Below are 19,444 nucleotides of genomic sequence, written 5' to 3' on the forward strand. Positions count from 1 at the left end.
ATATACAAATATACATTTTTTTTTGGGAAAACTTTATTGTGCAAAATAGCATAGTTACAAATATGGGCCTACAACCACCAGGGCCGGCCACTAGTAGATGCATATCAATTGCTGAATGTCACGAAGCAGCGACTGATCCCCAGAGGCGAAGCAGGGTTACAGGAGATATTCTAAGCATCTCAGAAGCTAGGCAGGATACAGATATTTTTAATTTTTGAAAAAGAAAAAGAAGGAAGAAACAAACAATGAAACAAAACTCAAGGCGAGAAACAGTCTAGACGGTGTCGAGCTCCGACGGGGGATCCCACCATACCAAGTAGAGAATCAGGAGGACAATAAAGATGACCGGGGGGGAGGCAGCGGGGAAGTCAGAACAATCAGTCAAAAGGTACAGTATTCCAGGAACCTCAGGATCAGGGGGACAGAGAAGTGTCCGGAGTATCTACAAAAGGGGGCGTACAGATGTTACCTCGGTAGGTGTTCCACTGACCCCAAACTCTACCCCACGCCCCAGGCTTGCCCCGAACCAGATACACCGTCGTCTCTCTGAACATGCACCAGTCCATGTTCTCCTTCCACACTGACACAGTGGGAGGCCGTCGGGAACCCCAAAGCTGCGCAATATCCCGCTTTGCAATCATGTTCCCCAGTGCCGCCCACCGGGCCTGGGCGACGTTGTAATCATTCGGCTCCCATACATTCAACAAACATCGACGAGCCTCAGGCAACAGAGCGACCCCAGTAACACACTCCATTACAGCATGCACACGGTGCCAATATACCGCAACCTCGCGGCACTCCCAAAGGATATGAAGGAAGGTGGCGCTCATTCCACAGCCGCGCTTACACAACCCATCCGAAGAAAAACCCATCACAACCAAACGAGGACCCGTCACATAAACACGGTGAAGAATTTTGAGCTGGACGAGACGGAGACGGGCAGGAATGGCGACCTCTTTCGGGGAGGACAGTGCGGACTGCCAGTCTTCGTCATCCAACTCCAACCCGTCTCCGGTCCAGGCCTCCCCAAGACGCACGAGAAGGTCTGCCAGATTGTTGATTAATTTCTTATAAATCAAGGAAATTGTACTATCGGGCAGATGACCATCAAGTATACGGTCCTCGAGTGGTGAAGATGCAGGGACTGTGGTACCGGCCTCAAAGACCGACAGCAAAGCGTGGCGGACCTGTGCATATCTGAAGAACTCCCTCTCACTCAACTCATACTCACTCTGAAGCACCGCAAAGGATTTGACCGCACCTTTCACCCAGAGATCACCCACTCTGCTAATGCCAATCATATCCCAGTTATCAAAACCTTTCGTTGTCCAGAGGCATCCCAATCTGTCCGATGCAAACAAGGGGGTCGCTCGTGTCAGGCGATCATTCCATCCCACAGCCACATTGGCATCCTTCCACACACGTACTGCAATCTTAGTGGGTCCCGTTAGGTTCCTCCCCGCTGTCCGAGAGTAGAGCGCTCTGTTGAAGTTGCCACCAGGCAACTGATATTTATCCATCTCAAAAGCCGGATTCGGGCCGGGTGCATACGTAGCATGGTTGATGGCGGACAACTGGGAGGCCCAATAATACCTCCTGATGTCCGGGAGCGCGATGCCCCCGTCATACCAGGGGAGGGTCAGTTTTGCCAGAGCGATACGTGCGCGACCGTCCCAAACAAGTCTCCTCTGTAAACCCTCCACCTCCCGAAAGTAAGCTGCCGGAATAATATCAAAGGAGTTCTGGAGTGCGTAGAGAAATCGGGGCAGGGACATCATTTAAAAAAGTGCCGCTCAACTGAGTGGCGACAACGGCAATCTACGCCACCGAGCCACGTCCAACTTCAATCGCTGGAGAGGGGGAAGGAGATTATGCTCGTGGCGGACCGCCGGGTCCAACGATACGTAGACCCCCAAGTACTTGAAACCGGATTGCGAAATTTGAATGGGAAACCGATTCGGTAAGGGGGGGAGGCCACCGGAGATAATATACACACACGATTTAGACCAGTTAATGATCAAACCGGAGTTTTTACCGAAAGAAGTGAGGACATCAAATAGGACGTTAAGGGATTCACGCGGGGAGGTGAGGTACAAAAGAATATCGTCGGCGTACAACGAAACCCAGTCTTCAAATTCAGGGGCCCACTGAATGCCCTTTATCGATGGTTCCCATCGGAGCCAGGCTGCAAGCGGTTCGAGAGCAAGAGCAAAGAGCAGGGGGGACAACGGACACCCCTGCCTAGTACCCCTCCCGAGAGCGAAGGGCTGGGACACCCTACCATTGACTACAACCTGAGCTAGCGGATCCGTATATAGAAGTCTCACCCAACTAATAAACCCCGCACCGAAACCGAACTTCGCCAGAGTGGCCCTAAGATATGGCCATTCTAGCGTATCAAAGGCCATCGTGGCGTCCAAGGAAGCCAAGATGGCCGGCTCGGAGAGAAACTCCGCCCTGGCGAGAACGCCATGTAAGCGCCGCAAGTTGAGAGCAGTGTTCCGGTGCGGAATGAAACCAGATTGATCCGGATGAATCAGGTCACAGATGACCGAGTAAGCGATTAGCAAGGACCTTAGCGAGAATCTTCGGTTCAGCATTCAATAGGGAAATAGGCCTGTATGAGGCACAACGATCACGAGGCTTGCCCTCCTTAGGAATCACAACTATAGTGGCCAGACGCTGGTCACAAGGGAGGGAACCAAGCTCACGCGACTCCAGAAACATATCACGGAGAAACGGTGCGACTTTATCCGGGCGCAATTTGTACAATTCAATAGGCAATCCATTGGGCCCATAGCTTTGCCAGAACGAAGTGAACGAATCGCGGTAGCAATCTCATCGGCCGACAGCGACGCCTCTATGCGCTCTCGATCCTCTTCAGACAAGCAGGGCAGCGCAATGTCACTCAACAAGAAACGAGAGTCATCTTATCTCTATCGGACACCGGGGAGTAAACCACACGGAAATAGTCAGCAAAACACACCACAATCTCGCCAGGGTCAGTCACATGCACACCGTCAGAATTCTGAAGCACAGGGACCACACGGTTCACTCTCTCCTTCTTATCAAGCCATGCAATCAATTTACCCGCCTTATCCCCGACATCATACAGTCTACCTTGCTGTTCCCTATACATTGTCTTGGCAGCATCCGTAACAAGGGATTTATATTCAAACTGTTTCAAGCTAAGCGCGTGGAGCCTATCCTGGGTGACACCTAAGTCAAGATCAGCCTCCAACTCCAGTATTTCGGCCTCCAGCTTCACGACCTCCGCATTCCTAGCTTTCTTGGTCTCGACTATTAAAGATGGGGCCTGTCCACGAATAACAGTTTTGAAGGCTTCCCACAGGGACACGGAGGACAAAACAGACCCCTCGTTCTCCAGGAAGTAGTGGTTGAGCGACTTAATGAGGCTGTTACAAGTCTTTGGGTTGCGCAGATGCCAAGGGTTAATAGGGGCGATCCGCCCCGCGGCTTGCGTCCCCGTGTCGAAAAGAAGCCACACAGGGGAGTGATCTGAAATGCCCCGGGCCAAGTGTCTTACCTCCCCAACGTGGGGGAACTGGGCCGCGGGCATGAGGAAGTAATCAATCCTGGAGAGACTCCCATGAGCCCCGGAGTGGAGGTGTATTGACATTGCGTCGGATGCATTAACCTCCAGCAATCCACCAAACCAAAGGTGTCCAAAAACCCACCAAGCCATGATTGGGAAACGGGGGGGGGGGGCGATCCAGATCGCCGGATAGCACGGAGTTGAAGTCCCCACCCATGAGGAGAAGACTATCGGGGAGTTCCAGCAATATCCGACCAACATCCGAGAAAGTGGAGGTCTGGAGGCCTGGGGGAACATATATCGTGGCTAAAGAAAGAGTCTTACCCTCCCACCTACCGGTTAGGGCGGCATAACGTTATAATGTGGCGGGATTCTTTTTGTCTCAGAGTCTTTATTCTATCTCCGCCTCTTTCTGATTGTAGTATTTGTTCCAAAGCCCAAAATTTCAATGACTCCCATTTGCCATCATGATGTTGATACATGTGTTTTGCGATGGCATTTGTTGAATCTTTATGAGTTGTGGCTCGGGTGTGTTCCAGGATTCTCTTTTTTACCTCAAAAATTGTGCTGCCGATATATCGTTTCTGGCAGGGGCATTCTATCATGTAAACTACATGAGTACTTTTGCATGTTAGATGTTTAATTTGCCATGTTTTTCCTTTCCCGATGTTTACAGTTTTCGTTGAAATTGCAATTTTGCTTACTTTGCACTGCTTGCAGGGCCAAAAACCTACTCTTTGAAGCCAAGTTGTTATAGGGGCTTCTTGAAAGTGGCTGTGTATGATTCTATCACTTATGTTTGTTGCTCGTCGATAAGTGATATTCAGGTGGTTGCAGATGATTTTGGATAAGGTTTGGTCCAATTGAAGGATTCCCCAATGTTTTTTGATTATTGCTGATAACTTGTGATTTTCTGCACTTAAATGCTTCAGGGAAGTGAACGGCAATATCCACTTGGGATATAAGAACTTACCTGTACCACAATGACCAGAACACCTTGCAAAGACACGCCCATTGGGGCCTGATTCACTTCAAAAAATCGAGAGTGCGATTCAAACTAGCACAGCTGTTTCCTCCTCGACGAAAGCCAGTGAACAAGGGAGATTGCTCCTGAAACGCGTATGGCACGAAGGATTAAGCTGCGAGGGCCTCGCTGTGTGTGCTGCTGTCTTCCAGTAATAAAGATTGAATCTATGCTGTGTGTGGCGCCTTCATACTTCGGGTATCTACCATTGGTGTGTGTGTATATATATATGTATATATATATATATATATATATGTATATATATATATATATATTCACTTAAAAAACCATAGGTTTCACACGTTATAGTTAGGTGGATATTTTACTCGTAAAAAACCAATGAAATTCCCCCGTTATAGTTAGTTCAGATAACTATAACTCGCGCGCCCGCAATCCTGCTCATGACGTCACATATTACATCACTCATGACATGGTCAGTGGCATCACTGATGACATCACTGATGACATCATCCTTGTGATAGAGTGGCGGTCGCGCGAGTTATAGTTATCTGAACTAACTATAACGGGTGAATTTCATTGGTTTTTTACGAGTGAAATATCCACTTAACTATAACATGTGTGAAACCTATGGTTTTTTCAGTGAATTTGTACGGTTTTTTAAATGCTAAGTTATGTATGTATTTTTTTATATATTTATTTTACAATAAATTACGTATTAAATTTGTTACATTTTTTTTGTGGTTTTTCACGGTGCGCGCACCCCCGCGATTTAAAAAAAAAAAAAAATTAAAATGTTTTTTTCTGCCTTCGGGGTCCTTCAGGGACCCCCTGACAAAGGCTAGGGGGTCAGGAACTCTCTACCCTGCCCCTTTTTCACGTTCGCCACCTTCCTTTTTCACTCTCGCACTGAAAACAACAAAATGGCGGCCGACACTTCCTGATTTCGACCGATTCGAACGTTGACTAACATGTAACCACCAATCAGAATTACGCTCGCGCACGTTAGGGTGCTCGCACGGTGCGCGCACGGTGCGCGCTTCTAGATATTTACATGCTTTTAAATGCTATTTTCTCAGGAACTACTGAACAGATTGACACCAGACCTGCAAAAGGCACTTCCCTGACCTGAGGACTACCTCTCTGCCAAATTTCAAGTAATTCTGTTCAGCTGTTCGGGCTGTACCTTCGACTAAAGGTCCTATGGAAAAATGCATGGGGAAAACTTGTTTTGGGACCCCCTTTTTTCTCGGCCCCCGCTTGACGAATCACCCCCAGACTTTCAGGGTAGGAGCTGAGCGGAGCGCCCCATTAGTTTTGAAAATTTCGCGAGGATTCGTCAACCGGCGCCAAAGTTATTCAAAATAGAATTTTCAGATTTCCTATGGAAACATGGTCCTAACTATAACTATCTACTGGCGACCGACAGTAGATTATATATATATATATATATATCTATCAGGTTGCCCAAAGTGAGGAGGCCACACAGGGTTCGAATCTCATAACCACGAGGGCCCCAGCAGAATCCTCCCAAAGCCATCCACTGCGCGGCTCGACGCGTTTCAGGCCAACCGCCCTTGTTCACGAGCCTCAGGAAATGTAGACACAAGACAACTGTGTTGATCTGGAACACCTGCTTTATTATCAAAATGTCCGCCCACATGGGCGTGTCTTTAAGTCACTCACTGCAACGCTATCACATTGCCTTCTGGTATTAGCAGTCCAAATCAGATGTATTACCTCGGTGGGTTCATGAATAGTGCCATAGTTCAAAATCCCAATTTAAAATCCAAGTGGGTTGAATGGACAGGAATGGGTGAGTCCGCTGAGTTAAGCAACCCCCTCGTTTGCGATGAACTCTGCTCCGAGGACGCCAGGAATCCCAGCGCCTAGATCCGCAAGTTAGCGGCGGGCCACCTCGCGGCCGAGCAGGCCGCTAAACATAAATCGATCAGGTTGCCCAAAGTGAGGAGGCCACACAGGGTTCGAATCTCATAACCACGAGGGCCCTAGCAGAATCCTCCCAAAGCCATCCACTGCGCGGCTCGACGCGTTTCAGGCCAACCGCCCTTGTTCACGAGCCTCAGGAAATGTAGACACAAGACAACTGTGTTGATCTGGAACACCTGCTTTATTATCAAAATGTCCGCCCACATGGGCGTGTCTTTAAGTCACTCACTGCAACTTGGATTTTAAATTGGGATTTTGAACTATGGCACTATTCATGAACCCACCGAGGTAATACATCTGATTTGGACTGCTAATACCAGAAGGCAATGTGATAGCGTTGCAGTGAGTGACTTAAAGACACGCCCATGTGGGCGGACATTTTGATAATAAAGCAGGTGTTCCAGATCAACACAGTTGTCTTGTGTCTACATTTCCTGAGGCTCGTGAACAAGGGCGGTTGGCCTGAAACGCGTCGAGCCGCGCAGTGGATGGCTTTGGGAGGATTCTGCTGGGGCCCTCGTGGTTATGAGATTCGAACCCTGTGTGGCCTCCTCACTTTGGGCAACCTGATCGATTTATTTATATATATATATATATATATTCTCCAATCCTTCTACGAAATTTCAAAACAGGCGTAGACTCCGTGAGGATAAAGCAAGGAGTAGTTTATTTCACCAAGAGACCATGACTCGTTTCGACGGCAAGCCGCCTTTGTCAATATCACAGGTAACACCAATAGTAACTATTATATACTCTGTGTCTTTAGAAAAATCGTCATGGCAACGATAAACAATGAACATAGAAAATAGGAAAGAAGTCTTTATCCCAGAGATAAAAGACAGACTGAGTTGGCTTAAATGTTCTTTGCTGCTGAGAGTAAATTAAATTGAATTTACATTTACAAAAAAGCATATTTGTGCAATAAAGGTTCAACAGAAAGCCGGAACAGAAATTAGAGTCACAAATAAGAAAAGCCACACAATAGAGCCCAAGTGGGCCTAGATCACTAACTCCCTAGACAGTGTCCAGGCTCGTTACCTGGATGAGCACAGAATAGCTGAGTAGCCAAATGTTTTCTGAATATGAGCAGATAGACTGTGAGGGAGGGGAAAACTAAGCCTCTGGTGTGATCACATAGTAGAAATGGTGTCTGTCTACTAAGTCTGGGTGTAATAGAAGCCAAGACACATAATGAAATGGAAATTTAAAATACAGTGAGGTGAACCTGGGAAAAAAACGGAGTCTGGGTACGGTTGGAGACAGGCAGAATAGAATTATAAATGTACGGATAAAGCCTCATCCGTATTTAAACCAATAGGTATTTTGGTATTAAACAAAATTATGTACTTGGATTCGAGTCTACGCAATAATTGTCTATTCCCTCATCTCGGGTTCTTAGGTACAGTGTCAATGACGCAATAGGAGAGGTCACTGGCTCTTCCACTGTGGTATTGATTGATGTGTCTAGCCACAGGGTAGTTGGGGTCATCATTATTAATAGCCCGTAAATGTTGAAGTATACGTACATGGACAGGGTGAATGGTACTCCCTATGTAACGTTTATTGCATGTACATTGTAACATGTACACAGCAAATTCGCCTTTGCACGTGAAGCTTCCTCTTATAGTAAAGGGGAGTGTCTTAGTGGAGAGCCGATTTCTTTAATGTTAATACCATGTCGGCAAGCCTTACATTTTGTACATTTTCTGAAGCCATTGTTGGTTTTGAGCCACTCAGAACCCTTGTTGATACTAGGTGCATTGTTAACTAATTCTTGTCTAATGGATTTTGCACGTCAGAATGAAATGGATGGTGTCTTTGGCATTTTATGACCTAGGACTGGGTCACTGCGTACAATCTGCCAATGTTTGTACAACATCTTTCTAAAAAGGTCATGATACGCATTGTATCCAGTTATAAACCTTGGAGTTCCTGATGTAGAATTTTTCTTTTTTGTTTTTTCAGGATTAGGAAAAAGAAGTTCCTTTCTAGTGACCTTTTTAACTTTGGCATTAGCTTTGTTTAAAGTGTTATCATTGTAACCCCTTGTTTCTAGTCTGTCAAACAGGGTATTGGTAGCTATGACAAGATTGTTTTCGGTACTGCTGTTTCTCTTCATACGGAGACATTCTGCAAATGGGATGCTTTCTTTGAGAGAGGTAGGATGAAAGCTACTATAGTGGAGAATAGAATTCCCAGAAGTGGGTTTCCTGTAAGTTCTCGTTTCTATTTTTAAATTCTCCACAAATACCTCTAAATCTAAGAACTGTATAGAAGATTTGTTAGTATGACACGTAAATGATAGATTAAGAGAATTCTCATTAAGTGCTCTGGCAAAGTTGAGAGCAGATTCTTCTGTACCTTGCCAAAGAATGAACAAATCGTCTATGTATCTTGCATATAGCACCACATTTTCAGCCATCTCACGCTTATGCTCAACCATGAGTACCTGCTCCTCCCACCAACCCATATGCAAATTAGCATAGCTGTGGGCGAAGCAGGTAGCCATGGCCGTCCCGCGTAGGTGTTTGTAGAACAATTTGTCAAATACAAAAACATTATTGTCTAGACACCATTCTGACATCTCCAGCAACATGAGGGTGTGTGTGTGTAAGAGTCAATAGATCTTTTGCCTAAGTAGTATTTTAAAGCATTAAGGCCATCTTTGTGTCTGATGCTCGTATATAGAGTATTAACATCGAGCGTCATCAGAACAAAATCTTCCTTCCGTTGTAGATCATAGATCTTTGTCAAAAAGTCTCCCGTATCCTTTATGAAAGATGGAAGAGCCTTAACATGTAGCTGTAAAAAAGAATCAATGAATTTGGAAGTGTTCTCAAAAAGACCTCCTATTGCAGCTATAATGGGTCTTCCAGGTGGATTTATAGCATTTTTGTGGATTTTCGGTATTAAATATAGCTGAGGAGTAATAGGATAGTCTGTTTTGAGAAAGTCAAATTCTTGTTTGGAGATCAGATTAGAACAGCTCCACTGATGTAGAGCTGCGTGGTATTTTTCTTTGGTGATAAGTATAGATGTAGGGCTTATCCGACAGTAACATTCTGGATCTTGGAGTTGTTTGTGAGCTTCTAGATTATATTGATCTAAAGTCCAAAGAACGACATTTCCACCTTTATCCGACCATCTCACCACAATATCTTGACGTTATTTGATTCTGTTTCTGAGATTTTCGTAATCAAGTCTCCGATTACAGTTGGTACGGATAAATCTGTTGCTGGATAGAATAGATAAGTCTTTAAGGTCTTTGACCATATTTTCTGCAAAAATGTCAATGTTGTCTCTCGGCATCATTGGCAGAAAAACTGATTTTGGTCTGTAAGGAGTGGATTTCCTCCCATAGATATCTAATCCCATGTTGTCTGCCACTTGTTTTAAGGGAATATCTTCACCAGATTCCAATGCCGCCATATCCTGTAGCAGCAACATGTCTGCCACTTTCAAGTTGCTTGCTGGCTCATTTGTATCCTTTTGAGTCATTGCTGAATTTTCAGATTTGTTAGTCGAACTGAAGTATTTTTGCAATTTAAGCTTCCTTGTAAATTCAAAGAGATCCACACGAGTCTGGACATAATCAAAATTGGTTTGTGCACACCATGATAAACCTAGTGCCAATATTTCCTGTTCTTTTTCGGTCAGCATCATGTTAATAAGATTTATAACTGTATTGTCTATAGCGGATTTAGGTGTTACTTCCGCTTTGTTCTTCTGTTTGATGTTTTGGATGTACGTGTTTCTCCCTCCCCATCTTCGGTCCTTCCGCCTTCTCGTTTTTGATTTCTTGCTTTGTTTGCTTGTTCGTTTCGAGGGGGGCGAGGTCTCAGATGCATGGAACGTTCCAGCCGTAAAAAATCAAGTTCCTGAATTACAGATGGAGCGGCACCAGATGCAATTTCTTCGATGTCTGATTCGACTTCTGAACTAAGCTCTGAACCGCTAGGCTCTATTGATTTCTTTTGAGAGATATTCACTGAGGATAGTTGTTGTCTTCGAATATTGTCGAATTTTTTCGAAAAGGTGTATATTCTGCCGTTAACATAATCTCTTTTATCCCTCTGGAATTTCGTTGCCTTTCGTTCCTTAATTGATTGTTCGTGTTTCGTTAGTCTCTTTTTCATCTCAGTTTGTGCTTTGCTTAATTCTTCTTTGTCGGAGAATTTTTCCAATTCTTTATAAACCTCATCTATTTTTAGCAAGATTTTTTCTCGATCGCTGATTGCATATTTTATCAGAATTTCCAGCATGCGCCGTGATGAAGTAGCTCTGTTCTCAGCCCATTCTTTTAACATGCTCGGGTCAGGATTCTCGTAAGTTGGTGCTACGAGCACTCGCAGTCCTCTCGGAATGCGTCCTACATCCAAGTACCTTTGTAGTGATTTACACTCCCACCATTTGGATATTTCCAACTTGCGCGGTTTCTCCAAATCGTACATAGTTTGTTTCATATCTTTATTTTTATTTGTAGCCTCAATGCCGTTTGCTGGCTGTGCATAGGAATCCATTGTTTCATCATTAAATATATCTAATGCTGCCTCTTCTCGTTCACGGACCCACTCCTCGGCCATCTTATTGAAAACTAATCTTACTTCTTGCTTCTCACTGCCCGAATAGCAATCTCGGGACTACCTCTCCCATCAGCCACCGTAATGTCACACTCACAACCAAGTACGCGACGAAGTTCTTACCTGACAAACAGACCGCCCTCCGGCTATCTCTAGTGTCCGCAAGCAAAATTCAACGCGAAACAAAGGTTGTGGCGGAATCAATATCTGCTGCGGGGGCGGGGGGGGAGATATATATATATATATATATATATATGTTAGAACCGGGACCCTTAGTTAGCTGAGGTAGGGATCCTCGCTCCTACGTCAGGGAAAGGAAGGACACCTTCACAGATAACCCTTGCTCACCCACTTGGTAGCTTGGCACAAGCAGCTAGGCTTATCTTCAAGGCAAATGTGTAAAGTATTTGCAAGCACGCTCCCAGTGACCCAATGGTGACACCACAAAAGCACTCCACACGAGTTTCATATAAAATCAAGTATAAGTTTATATAAAAATGTATATACGATGAGACCACACAATAAAAATCCATCTTTTTTTTTTTAATAAAATCATTTTTATTGGCATTTTTGAACAAGTACAGTACAATAGCATCAATATCGATTTAGAATGTATTTGTCATCCATTTTACATCTTGCCATGGAATAGAATTATATTGTATTTTGCGCCCCCCTTAGCAATTCTGGAATTGGCAATGCTGATGCGGATAGATGGATGAGGCGGGTTCTGTGTCCATGCAAGGTAATCTGTGAGCTGTACTGGGAGTTGGGCTTCGCTCTCATTGCCAGCCCTACGCTAAAGTTGGTGGGACGTGCCAGCTAATGATGTAAACTGGAACAAACTGGGGAGACATAACTGGGATACCCTGTGTCTCATTTTACGCCACTTGGTAGGGGCTACCTAATGACTAAATTTTGGCTAGGTCTGCCGGTTGCACTTGCGCAGGGTGGGAAGAACCCTGTCGCGTGAAGGGGGATATATGCGTATTGTCCCTTCTCGGCCTTTAGCCTTGGCCCATCGAGCGTCTGTTCTATCTGTGGACTACCTTGAGTTGCCGCGGGGGGCGATAAAAATCTAACATATGCATCTTTGTAATATACCTTCTGGCCAGTTATTAGGCCAGCCAGCTCTTGTAAGTTCTGGCGGTATTAATGAGCAATTCTAGATGATCCCATGCAGTCCAAATGCAATGCTATGCAGTTCGTATTGCAAAAGTCATGCACTTTGCAATGTAAAAATAATGCAGTTCGTTATGCAAACTAATTCAATGCGTAATACAATAATCAAGTAGTTCATTCTGCAACTAATACAATGCGTAATGCAACAATCGGGTCGCTCGTTCTGCAAACGAATGCAATGTGTAATGCAACAATCAGGTAGTTCGCAATGCAGAATTAATGCAATATGTAAGACTCTCCAACATCGATCATGGTGCTTCAGATGGGCTCTCCGTCCCTCCTACTGACTCATGGTCAGTTTCCATCAACATATGCCCCCAACACGGGTCTGGTGTAAACCACAATGCAGCTCCACGCTCCGGCCCCGGTACTGCCACTCCTTGGCACGTACGGGCCGCGATACAAGCTGGAACAGTGGCTCGCACTGCAAGAAGGGGAGAGGCCAGGAGCGTCTCTCTCAGAGCCCGCACCCTGCCCCAGGTGCAGACCAACGTTACCTGGGGGGTGCGACCTCCCTCTCCTCTCCGCCTCTCGCGACTTGGGCCTCCGATGCGACTTGGTTGATTCCGGGCTGATGACGATAATGAAGATGTCAGGCTGCAACAGGGCACACGCACACAGCGTCGCTGAGACTTCCTTGAGCCTCGGGTGTGCACGGTCACAGGGAAATCCTCACGAAGGTCTCAGGCTGCACAAAGCACACAGCTTTGCTGAGACTCACTTGGACTCCTGGCGCCCCCGATCATGGGACAATCCTCACGAAGGTCTCAGGCTGCAAAAAGCACACACGCACACCGTCGCTGAGACTAGCTTGGACTCCAGGTGCCCACGATCACAGGGCACAGCTTACGAAGGTCTCAGGTTGCACAACGCACACAGCGTCCCTGAGACACATCTGGAAACTTTTGTATTCCTGAGTTTCCACAACAGAGAACCAGCTCACCTCTGGCCCTTGGGGTTAAGTTACTTCAGGAAACAGCACAGCAAAGTCCTTTCAAGCAGGGGGACACAGCACACAGCAAAGTCCCTTTAGCCTCGCCTTGGGTAAAGCAGCAAACTGCAGGCCAGCCCCAGAACACACAGCAAAGGTCAGTCCTTTCCTTCAGTCTATTCAGCTGTTTCTTACTTGGCAGAAGTTACTCTTGATCACAAAGTAATTTCAGTCCTTTACAGTTTTGATCACTCCTGCGTTCAGGTGTCTTTGAAGTCTTTGTGTTTAGAGGGGCCCTAACCCCTGTCTGAACCGTTCTGGGTATCTCTCTGCCAGTGACACCTTATTCCTTTAATAGTGGGGGTCTGGATCCTTAAACACGCAGGGGATCGAGCCATTGTTTTATGGCGCAGCCCAGAACTCTTCACCGCCAGGGGTACTCCTCCCCCCCCTACACTCCAGATGCAGGTCAGCCTGTAGCTGTCTCACCTCCTCCCCTGGGTCAAGACATTCCTCAGATCCTATCACTTTCAGATCCAGACAGTCAATCCACCCCCAGGCAGAGACGCACAGAAATGTAAGGGCACAAAAACCTATCCACTTTTAAAAGAGGTGGTTTCTAAACACACAATTCAAAAACCACCTTCACAAAAAGATGTTTATTGATTTGTGAGTTCAGAGGTACTAAACTTCACCTCTCCATCTTAAGCCTTTGGGAAGATAGGCTGTAAACCTATTACACCGCCTCACCATTCTGTCCTATGGGCAAAATGGCCTTTCAACAGTCAAAAACGAAATGGAGAATATTTCACTGTCAGGACATGGTACACACCTCCGTACCTGTCCTACCTTTCACATACACTGCACCCTGCCCAGGGGGTACCTTGGGCCTACCATAGGGGTGTCTGATGCCCATAGAAAGGGAAGGGTAAGGCCTGGCTAGTGGGTGCATTTGTCAGGACTACATGGCAGTTTAACAAACTGCGCGCAGGCACTGCAGTGGCAGGCCTGAGTTCTCTCTTTAAGGCTACTTGTATGGGTGGCACAATTAGTGCTGTAGGCCCACTAGTAGCATTTGCATTACCAGCCCTGGCACAGAAAGTGCACTTTACTCGGGACTTTACTAGTAAGGCAAACATACCAATCATGGACAGCCAATTACCATTACACTTTACACAGGGAGCACTTGTACTTTGACACTGATCAGCAGTGGCAAAGTGCCCAAAGCATCTAAATTGGCAACACCAAGTCAGAAAAAAGGTCTAGGGGGAAAACAAAAAGTTTAAAGAATGTTAGAAATAGGATCTCTGGTTGGCTAAGGCTTGCGCCAAAGGCAGGCAGACACCACCACTCTAAGTCAGGGCTGGGGAGTTACACGCCAAGATAACCCCTGCTCACCCCTTTGGTAGCTTGGCACGAGCATTCAGGCTTATCCCGGAGGCAATGTGTAAAGCATTTGCGCACGCACCCAGCAACAACATCCTAGGCCCACCACAAAAGAAACTCCACACAAGGTTATATATAAAAATAGCCTTTGTATTCTCATAACACCTTAGAATAGTACTCACATATTATACACTGTGCCACCTGGCACTGGGCAATATTTACAAGGGATTATTTACACCTGACAGTGCCCACTGCACCACTGTCGGTACCATCACAAAGTGGAATGGAATAAATTTTTATATAGCGCGATAGCTACCCGCAGGCGTCCTAGCGCTTTAACAGAATACAAGTGGGTGGCGCGGGTCGAGGTTATCTCCTGAAGAAAAAGGTTTTTAATTTTCTACGGAAAAGCAGGATGTTAGGTTCAGATCGGATAGAGAGTGGGAGGGAGTTCCAGAGCCTGGCCGCGTTTGTTGAGAACATTCTTCCTCCACTTCTTTCTTTTTTTAACCTAGGAATGATGACTTGGAAGGCGAGGGTCGTCCTCTGCTGCCTGTTGGGATGATAGGGGGTGATTAAGGTGTGATTCAGGGTTGCTCCTTTCCTCCAGTAAGCACGGTGGGCGATGCACATGCTTTTAAAGTTGACTCTATCCTTTACTGGCAGCCAGTGAAGGGCTCTTAATTCAGATTTCACTGATTGCCGTCTGGGGATGCGTAGGAGAGTACGAGCCGCGCAGTTTTGGATAACCTGCAGTTTTTATAGGGTGGATTCGGGGGCTCCTAGGTAAAGGGCATTTCCGAAGTCTAGCCGGGAGAGGATTAGACCCTGGACCAAGATCTGTCTGGCCTTGAAAGGGAGGAGCGGTAAGATCTTTCGTATGAGTCTCATAATACCCATACAGGTGGCTGCTAGTTTGGTTGCTTGGTGGCCGAAGGTTAATGCGTTGTCCAGCCAGATGCCCAGGCTCTTGATGGAATTCACGGCTGGGGGTGCGGGGCCTAGTGTTGGCGGCCACAGAGAGTCGATGGATTTTTGGGGGGCGTTACCCAGCTCTGTTTTGTCGCCGTTCAGCTTCAGGTAGGACTGGCTCATCCAGGTGCATACTGCTTCCATATAGCCTCTGAGATCGCTGGAGTAAGAGGAGGGATGAGTCAGGGTAACCACCAATTGCGTGTCGTCGGCGTAAGACACGACTTGAACGACAAAAGGGCGTATTATTTCTGCAAGGGGAAGCATGTAAATGTTAAATGGTGTGGGGCTCAAGGACGAGCCCTGAGGAACCCCACAACTAAGTGGTTTGCTGGGCGAGGTGGTATTGCCCTCACAGACCCGGAAGGAGCGGCTAGAAAGAAAGGAGTGTAGCCAGGTCGCAGCAGTGGAGGTTATCCCTAGCTCTGACATTCTGTGGCATAAGATGTCATGATTTACAGTGTCGAAGGCGGCACTGAGGTCCAGTAAAATGATGGCCGCAGTGCCGTTCTGATCCACGATTTTTCTAGCTCCTTCTGTTACTGCTAATAAAGCAGTTTCCGTTCCGTGCATGGGGCGGAATCCAGTCTGAGAGGTGTCCAGAGAGTTGTTAGTTTCCAAGAATTCTGTCAGGCATTGGTTTACGTATTTTTCCGCGATTTTAGTCCTCCACGGTAGCAAAGAGATCGGGCGGTAGTTCCCCCGGATTCATCGGGTCTAGATTGGATTTCTTCAGGAGAGCCTTCACTATAGCTTGTTTCCACTTTGGTGGAACAAGCCCTACTGAGAGAGACTTGTTGATTAGGTTCAGAATAGTGGGGAGGATGGTGGGGGTAATAGTTTTTAGGAAACGAGCTGGGGCTGGGTCACTAGGGGATCCAGACTTGACTTTTAGTATTATGGATTCTAGATTGGTAGATTGCAGAGGAGGGAAGGTTTCCAGAGAAGTAGGAGGGGTGGGTCTGATATACTGTTGAGCCGATAGGGGGTGAGGGGATGGGGGTAAGGAGGAGTAGATCGTGGCTATTTTATTGTAAAAATAGTCTGCCTGTTCATTGCAGCGAGTTTGTGCGGTCAGAGGATCTGGAAGCTTGTCTGGGAGTTTTAGCAGATTTTTTGCGATCTGGTAAATTTCCTTAGGTTTGGATGCTGCTTCGTTAATCTTATTTTCGAAGAAACTGGCTTGGGCCTTTTTTATGGTGATTTTATAGAGTTTTAAAGACGCCCGATATTCAGTTTTGTGGTATGAGAATAGTCAAGGCGCCATTTCCGTTCCAGTCTTTGGCATTCTCTCAAGAGTGCGCAGGTCCTGGGAGTACCAAGGGGCATTTTTAGGTCTATGTTTGGATTTGATGTCCTTAAATGGGATAGTGGAGTCTAAAGAGGTGGTAATCCATTTATTAAAATTGTCGTTACTGATGATCGGATCGGGGTTGTTTTCCGGGGCAGAAACTTCCAGTGCGGAGGTCCACAGGTTGGTATTGAGTTGTGACCATTTGCGGTTTCTGCTTGGGGCAGGGAGTGGTGTGGGGCGAGATTCTGCTGGTGCCCAGGAGAATGGGATCATGAAGTGGTCTGTCCATGGGAGGGTGATGGGTGAATTAACTGTAAAACGGGTACAGTTACTGAAGATAGGATCCAAGAGGTGACCTTTTTCGTGGGTGGGTTGCAGAACTAGTTGCGGGAGATCTAGTGCTAGTAGATTATTTCGTAGTTCGGCGGCTGCCGAATCCAGGGGGTCGTCTAAGTGCACATTTAGATCGCCTAATAGAGTGTAATTAGGTGATGAGCAGATACCACTGGCTATCTCTGGGGCAAGTTGATTTATAAAATTAGTCGGAGTGCCGGGTGGACGGTAGATGAGAGTCCCTGAGAAGGTACAGGTAGGGGAAAAGTCCAGCGAGAAAGTGAGGTGTTCGCAGTTGGATAGATCAGTTGGAAAGGAGCGGCAGGTGTAGCAGTTTTTATAAAAAATGGCTATGAACTTAGTAAATGTAAAATTTAGCATAAACATAGAACACAACCAGTACTACTGGTAATCACTGCTCTTAGCATCAGCCTGTAACATAAACCACATTATGCACAGTATCACATTAGGCGCCAAACGCATTGTACGCCAACCTCGTCAGCATAAACACATTATGCACTTCTCTCACAAGTCTAAATACATTAGACCCCAACCTCCTAAGCATAACTAACTTAGGGAATAATTCTCACTAGCATAAACCATGATATGCAAAACAACCTCATAATCATAGAACATATCAACACAGGGTGCGTAAATCGTACTACAGGAATTACATTTCCTAGCACCAAAATCACATTAGGGCCTGGCGCCTGGCGCCCTACAATCCCAACAGCTAACCGGCCATCTCAAACAGGGGCTCAAATGCCATGTGTCACAACAGTCAAGGTGCGCTGCAAAGGCAGCGAAGGTCAAGGTGCGCACTTCAGCGCAGACCTAAACGTTGCAGCTGGCACTAAATACTGTGCAGCTGTGCAGGCAAAGATGGGGGTGAAGGAGTGCGTCCCACTCCTGGCTTAACCATGTCCCCAAATAACGAACAACTTAAACGGTGCAGCTGCACACTACTTGCTGGGCAGCTGTGAATGTAAAAATGAGGCATGGGCTCTCAATGGCCCTTAAAACAAATGTGCCTCCTTCGGTGGAGCCACATGGGGCTCTGTAAACAATTATGCAAAGCGTTGGAGCCACTCAGGCTCTAGAAATTAACATGCCCTCATGGAGCGCACTGGCTCCTGAAATAATCATGCCCAAGCGTTGGAGCCACACGGGGCTCGGAAAATAATTAATGTCCCCCTATCGTGGCAGTGGCCCGCAACTGCGGCGCCGCTGTGAAAACCAACACCATGCTGAAGCATGGAAAATGCTCACGGGCCCCTCCGGCCCTCTAAACAACAATGTGCTCCCTTCGTTGGAGCGACCCCCTATTAGGCAGGGGCCGCTCAGGAAATAGGTCGGGACACACAAGGACGAAGCCCCTACTCACCGGGGTCTGCTGGAGAACTCCTCTACTTCTGCAGTGATCTCCTTGCTCCAAGGACCGGCAGCATTTCTCCGAGGAGTCCGCGAGGCTCCCCCTGCTTGCTCCTTCACCCGGTCCCTCCCGGGGTACACAGGACTTGGCAGGGTAGCACGCGAGGCTCCAAACTACTTCCCCAGGCTGCTGGGGCATGCGCGGGACTTCCTCTGCAAAACCGGAAGTCCTGCCCGCCACCAGGCACACTGTTGCCTGACTTCCGCTTCGGCCGATAGGGTCCGCGGCAGAGATTTCTCTTCGGTTCAAATGAGGGGTAGGCTCCCTCGAGCGTGAAAATAAATGTAGCAGCGGGTGGGCACCCGCATTGGACTCAAATAAGCGGGGTGGGCACCCGTAGTAATTATAAAATAAAACGAAGACGCTGGGTGAGCACCTGCGCACTAAAAGATAAAAATAAGCGGGGTGGGCACCCGCCACTGCAGGCATCACGACACCAAGACAAAGCGCTCCCAGGCGCTAGGGGCAAAAGAACAAAGTCCGGTCTGTGGAAGATCAAGTCCTCTGGCGTCAAGAAAAGCAAAGAGGGTCCCAAGCAAGGTATCCAGGGGCAGGGCCGAGCCCAGGGAGGCAAGCCTTCCCCTGGGCCCCAGCAGCAGCACGCCCCTCGCAGATTCGAGAACAAGAACATTTTCATGGGGTCACAGCCCCTTTTTTATACACAAAATCCTTTGTCTCCAAAGGTGCAGGGAAGGGGCGAACCAGATGCAACTGGTTCCTGAGCACTTTGTTTTACTTAGCCCCTCTCCCTATTCACAGGACAGGCCAGGGACATCCGGCGCACCACAGGGGGTGGAGCCAGCATGGTGGAGAGAAAGCCCAGCCCTGTTCAGGTCCCAGGTGTACTCT

General features: G+C 47.0%; 1 protein-coding gene across 1 annotated transcript in view; it reads left to right on the forward strand.

Annotated features, from left to right (window-relative positions):
• Positions 1 to 19,444, forward strand: part of GLO1 (glyoxalase I) — a 220,007-nt gene that overhangs the window by 58,560 nt on the left and 142,003 nt on the right. The gene's annotated exons all lie outside the window — the stretch shown is intronic.

Source organism: Triturus cristatus, chromosome 6 (assembly GCF_964204655.1).
Source record: "Triturus cristatus chromosome 6, aTriCri1.1, whole genome shotgun sequence".
Taxonomy (NCBI): domain Eukaryota; kingdom Metazoa; phylum Chordata; class Amphibia; order Caudata; family Salamandridae; genus Triturus; species Triturus cristatus.